At 34.6% G+C, this 7,421-nt stretch overlaps 1 pseudogene; it reads right to left on the bottom strand.

Annotated features, from left to right (window-relative positions):
* Nucleotides 1–292: 292 nt before the first annotated feature.
* On the bottom strand, nucleotides 293–6,523 carry LOC120174393 (annotated as a pseudogene).
* Nucleotides 6,524–7,421: the final 898 nt, after the last annotated feature.

Genomic DNA, 7,421 nt, shown 5'->3' with positions numbered 1-7,421 from the left:
CACCCCCCCCCTCCCATGTGAAAGGTCTTGACTTATATTCGATTCTAATAGAGTCACAAGGCTGATGTAAAATTTTAGGATAGATAAAACACCACAGCTATCCAATTAACATAGGATGAATTTTTACCGTTAAAGTTCATTTTTTAATATTCTAATATTATTAAAATGTAATATCTATTAAGTTTTATTTGACAACGAACAAACGTTACTATAAAAGTTTTACACAATCAAATATATGAAACTCCTTAATTAATTACATAGACATTATGTTTATATATCAATAATTGTATTGTCAAAATTTAAAATAGAATTGAGGTATGACTTGATTTATTGCCCTCTTCACCTCCATAATGCTTACTTTCTTGCCGTTCAAATTATCCTTCAGCTGCCATTCATTACATGGAATTAAAGACCCAGATTTATCATTTGAATTTGTAATTCTCATTAATTAACGTACCTTGGCTCTTAACTCAGCTACGAACAAGCCATTGCTCAAAGAAGACTGAACCGCCGTTATCACAATCTGTAGCTTTTCCCTCAACATGTGCATTATATAAAGAAACAACCCTTCCCTGTACCCGCACTGCAACTCCAGCAACGCATCGCTTTCTATTATCGACACTTCAACTGACGTTTCCACCGTCTTCAGCTTTGCTCCACCATCCAAAACCCTCATCTTCCTTTTATCCGGCCCCATTGATCGTGTGGTTACCCCACTCCTCTGATTTACCGGCACCGAATCCGCCAATCTCGACCGTTCATTATCGGCTTCCATTTCCCTGTTAAGTGTTTCCAGCTCTTGGATCTTTTTACGTAACTGTTTCACGTACTCGATGGTGTCCTCCAGTATGGAAGCTTTGTTCATTTTGGTAACAAAAGGAACCAACAATCTTAGTATGATGAACCGCTCGTTGAGCTTATCGCCTCTCCACTAACACGTGGTTGGCGCTGGGCTCCTCCTAAGGGGTCCCCTTGTGGAACCGGGCGGCGGAGGCTGCGTCGGAGTCGCTTAACTTGGGGGAGTTCTCGTCGCGGTATTTGGTGTGCAGGAATGGTACGGTGAATAGAATGTACTTCAGGAGCCACTGGGAAGTGCCTTCGACGACAGCCGAATGGAGGTAGAGTAGGTCTAGGCGTAGCCGGTTGACGGTGAATCCACCCAGCGGGCTGATTCCCTACAAAATTCTCCAAAACCGATTTCTTGTTAAAATGAAGGGTAAACTAGATATTTAAAATCTCAATTGTCAAATCTTAACCGTGAATAAAGTGATTTCTGTGGTAAAAGAATTATTATTATTTATTGAGGACTTGGTTCGTACAGCATATATACCAAGAATGTGAGCGTTCAATGTTGAAAGATTGAGAGTTATCTATGAACATGTATTATCTTATACGCGTTCAATGTTAAAAGATTAAGAATTATCTATGAACATGTACTATCTTGTAGTTACCCAGATTAATAAAAAAAATCTTAACTATCTTTTTTGTTCATTTTCATTATCTATCTATCTATTTCTTTTTCTTTTCATTTCTTTTTTTCTTTCTAAAATGGTTTTAAATGAAACACATACTTGCTAAATTCATCATTGGCTTTTTAACAATTTAATTGAATTAATTCAAATTAGAAATTATGATGTTACCTGTTGAAGGTGGTTGAAGGCTACTGCACGAGGGTTCTTGTAGCATTTGCCACCTCCGACTCGACTCACCTTGCAGCTGATGGTCGGTGTGGTTCCCGCTTTGGCTCACTGCCAGCATATGGAAATCTGAGTCCAAGTTATTCGATGCGTCGTCTGGTGAACCTAGCTTGATATCTTCTGACATTTCCAACTGCATTAGTTCACTCGGTCCGTCCGCCACCGCTGCTGCTACTGCTTGAATGTTTTGCGTCGAGACTTGGAGGATATTTCTACCGGTTTCGGCTGAGTAAGATTCAGGTTCTTCGTCTTCGTCTTCTTCATCGTCGTCATCGGCATTATGGTCATTTTCTTGGGTAGCATTTAACAGTGCGTCTGCGGCAGAGCATAAGGGAGGAACGGAAGGGGAATGGAAGCGAGTCTGGTCTGAGGAGGCAGCGGGGTTTGAGGTGGAGTGTTCCGAGAAAGCTTGTTTTGGTGGCGGAGGGGTTGTAGCAGGGAGTCAAATAGCTGCCGCATCGCGGTATAACGGCTGCTATATTGCGGTCGTAATATCGTCCGTTATTGTTATTGTCTAAAATAGCGTGTGAAACAAATTCAAACCAATAACGACCGTAATTTAACGACTAACGGCCGATCACGATGATAACAGTCCGCTATTACGTTTTTTACCATTACACCAAGTCAACAACACACCAAGTCAAGAACAAGGAGTCAATCATTCAAACAAACAAAAAAATAACCCAACTAACCTGAGCATCTTGCTTCTTGCTTTAACTATTTCTTCCTTCTTGTTTTTCTTTTGGTGTAACATGCAAAATTTTGAGAAAAAATTTGGATATTTTCAGTTGGAACCGAAGTAAAAAACAAAGTAAGTTTAAGAACTTAAAAATTAACAAGAAAATGGATGATTTTTTTTTAAAAAAAAAATTGAACCCATCTTTCTCTTATTTTTGCTCTGCCTTTCTGTTTCTGCCTCCCCTCTCTCACTCAATCACCCGATAGAAGAAGGAGAAGAGATTTGGGAAGTTAATAATTTTTTATTTTATTTATGTTTTATGTTTTAAATAAGTTTTTTATTTTTAATGTTTAGGTTTGGACCAAAACAGACCCAATAATTTAATTAGATTTAGGTTATAAGTTTATAGTACCATGGGTTTTCTTTTAAATAAATGATGGGTTATTTTTAATTGTATGAGTTTTAAATTATAATATTTTGATTTTGGTAAGTGAACAATAATGTGTAATTTTACAAGTTAATTTTTTTAAATGGGTTAAGATTTATTTGTGAGATTAAATGTTCAAATTAAATTTTATACACTAAAAATATTTTAATAATTTATTATTCTATGCAATATGCTTTTTTTTCATTATTAGTAATTCTTATTATTTTTATTATATTAATGATAATAGAAGTAATGGATTGTTTATATTTCTAAATTATAATTCTATTTTCATGTTTCTTGTATATGAATAATGGGTAATTTTATAGGTTAATTTGTTCTTTTGTAGTTTTAAGATTTCAATAAACATTTATTTCTTTAGTAGCATCCAATTGTTGCATTGAAAACTTTGGGCAGCTCCCACTCCACGTTGAACTCAATTTTTAAAAATTAATAGAAGTTTATATCTGTTAGAAAGCTCTCCAAAAATCATTAAAGGTGATTTTTTATAATTATAATTATTATATTTTATAATAAGTTGTGCAAATTTAAAAAAAAATTACGTCCACGATACTCAGCGACCACAATAGCATACATTATGTCCTCAACCATGATAAACGTAACGCGACCGAAAATGCGATCACAATCGCAATTTAAATCTTTGGGTTATAGTTTGACCATCATTGAAGAAAGTCTTGACATGTTGCACCAACGCTAAATCTTCTTGGATCTGAAATATAATTAAATAATAATCTCCATGCACTCTGCACGTGAATGAAGAAATTAAATAATATTGTCAAATATATATTTGATGACTTAATAATGGATTAAGATGCACTTATATTTAGTTAAAATTTTCAATTTTATATGCTTTTAGGGTTATTTAAAGATTGAAAGTATATTTGTACCAAAAAAAAAGATTGAAAGTATATTATTAAAATTATTTTTTAATATTATTCGTCTACTGTCTTTTAATTAAATCTTAAGGAAGTGTAAAACTGGACAGATTTATATGATTAAATCAGTCTATCCCATGTAATATTAAAATACATCATCCAGAAATAAATTTCTTATTTTCATGAAGAGACAACTTTAATTACCTTTTCAGTAGAGCCAAGTTCAAGGACACCATCAAGAAGAGGAATACAAAGGACAGTCTACAACAATTAAAACAGAAACCAATGGTTTGATTTCAAACTTAAACAATACATTTAATTTAATCAATCATGACAAGTTAAAAAAAACAGAGATATGTATACAAGCACTCCGTAGCAACCGTAGGGCATTATTTTATGTTGGCAAACAAGAAGACAGTAGAGTTAGTGCACTGAATTGCAATCATTATACAAGAAAATATTAGAATAAACATAACAAATAAAATAACTAACCAAAAAAAAATTCAGATTCTAAAGTGATTAGAATTGAGTTTAATTCTAACAGTCATACCTTAGCAAGAATGGCTCTTGAAAAGGCTTTGCTGTCGACCTCATTTGCACCAGTAAGCCATATATGCTGCCTCCTCACATATGCCTTTCCCGGTAACCTACGCAATAATTTTGCTTCACAACTTAAAAAACCATGACTGTTCCATTTATATACATAAGCAATGCCTAATGCTACTATTTAAATAGCAGTTCATTACTGGAATGACGACCATTATACAACAATAACGGTGTCGTCTAAAACTGTTATTACACAGTTATAACCGAAAACATGATTAGAACTGTAATTTAAATCTCTGAACTAAAGTTTCTTGTTCCAAATAAAGAGACGAGAGCCTGCTCGTCTGCATGTGTTCCTGGCTCGTCCATGATTATCAACACCTTCCTCGAAGAATAAGATAATTGATTGGGACGTTAAAATAAGGTGATTGTAAAAATAATTGGCCAAGGTCTACAAAGCAGGAGCTAGTAGATTTAGTAGTAAATCTCATATTGGAAAGTTTGAGAACAATGATTAAATATGGTCGGTGTGGGATTCATTTGGCTTCTTTTGCTCAACTGGTATTCCCATTGTGAAAAAATTCGCTGACACCCAACAACTATTTTATCACCATCCTATCACGCCCTATAATTTTTTCAAATCTTTAAATCTGGCAAAAGACAAATTCAACCAATTTTCAACTTTCAGCACTCAACTGCGAAAAACACACGTGAATCTCATAAACCACCCCAAATGTGAACCAGACAAGCACATATCAAAATCCTCGCCCGCCTCTTACCTAACCTATTATAAGTGACAACATCTAAGGGTGAACAAGAATCATATCGGCTCGAAAGATTAAATTTTTGGACCCGATCCGTAATTTCATAAGTTCAAATCAACTCGTAAGAGAATCCAATTCGGGTCGAGTTCTAATAGAACTCAAATTATTTAGTAATTAGTGGATTAATTTTTAAGTTTAAGTTGGATCCCTCAACTCTGCATGATACATGTATCACATATGAAAAAAATATTTATGTATATTGTATATAATTAAAGAAAATCGTTTAAATTGAAATCAAATGGTATCATAACATTATAAATATTTACGATTTTCATTTACTGTTCTTAATTGTTTACTTACCATTCCCAGTAGTAGCTGCACTGTGCATTGAGATGAAGCAAAGGCTCTTAAAGGCCTACTCCATTATTTTCTTTTCTAACTTAAAATAGAAAAAGCAGAATTAAATTTTGTGCTGGAGTTGATAAATGTCCTACTATCTTGGAATGGAAATATTGAATTTTGTTTATAAAGGAGTTGTTGAGACAAACAGAAGGGAACAGGCTGCATTATATATATTTTTTACTATACCGACTGAGATATGAGTTTTTCTTTTCTTTTCACTACTTTTATTTGCAGATTCGAGCAGTGGGGTTCACTGGAATAAGTAATTCACATTAAAAGTCAATTCCCTAATGGCTAATTAGTTGAACTTACCCTACACCAGGAGTAAAAGAGAAGGAGACACACATCAAGTAGAACAACTCAGACTCGGTTAACTCCTCTGGCGACAACTCCGTACATGGTCGTGGTGCTGACTGGTTTGTGTCGCCGGAAGATAATGAGTCTTAGAGCTCTCTAAGCTGTTGGCTCCTTTGCAATGACGCCTCCTCCGTGTTAACCTCCATAGGTTGCACTGTCTTTCTTGTTTTGGTTGCTCCATTGTAGTATCCGTCTGACCATAATAACATCCTATGTGAAAAACACAGTTAATTTTGTATAACAAAAATTTGTACGAAAACATATTTCTTCCAGAATTTTCTTGGAGGAAGTTTACCCTTGTTGAGGACAAATTTGCCAGAAAAGACTGTACGTCCATTGAACTGATTGCACCGCTGCCTGCAGCATTTTCTGAAGCCTGCTACGATGCGCCGCCGCCATTCTTCAAACCTCTCTCTCTCGCTCTCAAATTTTATGTATGTCAAAAAAGAACAAAGAAAAACAAAATTTTCCCTTTGGAGATACCAAGATTGTTAAACAAACACGAAGCTTCATAATCTCGAGCTGAAAACCAAAAACCCTTTAATCCCAACCATAAAAAACCCCAAAAGGGTTAAACTTGAGTGAATATGGAAGAAGAAGAAGAAGAAGAAGAAGAAAGAAGACAAATTCAAAAAGTAGATATGACTTTGAGGAGAGATTTGTTCGAGTTATCCGAGGAAATGACCGACCTTGTTAGATAAAAGAAAAAACTCGAAACAAAACGAAAGAACAAATGGAAGGGTTGTTAACTCAGTGATTGATGTTTAAGAAAAACAAAATTTGCAGAAAGAAAGTAGGGTTCGTAAGTTGTTATATTGTTGTTGTAATGAGAGATTGAAATTTGACTTGTCGGTCTACCTGATGAGGACGTTCTCCATTGATTTACTTCCGGCACCAATGACACCTAAGCTAGTGAGCCTCAAATACTCAAAAGGCCTTGATTTACTTGTATAAAGGAAAGGATACGGATACAAGGGTATATGAGCATTTAGGAATAACATCCTTGTGTCCGGATGAGAAGCCACACACTGAAGCAGTGCAAGAACATTACAAACTCATTCGACTGAGCTGAGGTTAGATTTGGTGGTGAGAGAACATGATAAATTGAGACTATCTCCTGAATGAGTGCAACTATAGTTGTTAGAGTATGCCCAAAGATCAATCATATGATGATTGTAATAATACTTTTATTTACCGATTTTATTGAATAAAGGTATTGTCGCTATTATTTTCATTTATATATATGTGTTTAACATAAACATGAAGATAATAAAGTCCATATAATGACATAATTGTTATTATTAAAAGATCCCTAGTCAAGTATTATTATGGGCATGGACAATAATAATACGCGTAAGACTAACATGTTATTGATTGATGACAATGAGTTGTCATTGACATAGAGATGTCAGAATTGATACATGATTATATTGTTAGAGAACAATATATTGGATTGACCGACCATGAGCATATGTCTTGGATTATTATGTAACAGTCATAACATTGCTCATGGTGATAACTATATGTATGATCCTCAGACTTGAGATCAATACTATCCCAACATATATTGTTGTATGTTTTGATGCAGCTAAACAAGCTCCGTAACTGGTTGCTCTATAAAGACTGTTATTGAATATATCTCAATATATGTAGTGG

Source organism: Hibiscus syriacus, unplaced genomic scaffold, assembly GCF_006381635.1.
Source record: "Hibiscus syriacus cultivar Baekdansim isolate YM2019G1 unplaced genomic scaffold, ASM638163v2 tig00003096_pilon, whole genome shotgun sequence".
Lineage (NCBI taxonomy): Eukaryota > Viridiplantae > Streptophyta > Magnoliopsida > Malvales > Malvaceae > Hibiscus > Hibiscus syriacus.
The sequence above is the reverse complement of the archived record's forward strand: the minus strand, read 5'-3'. Positions and strand labels throughout refer to the sequence as shown.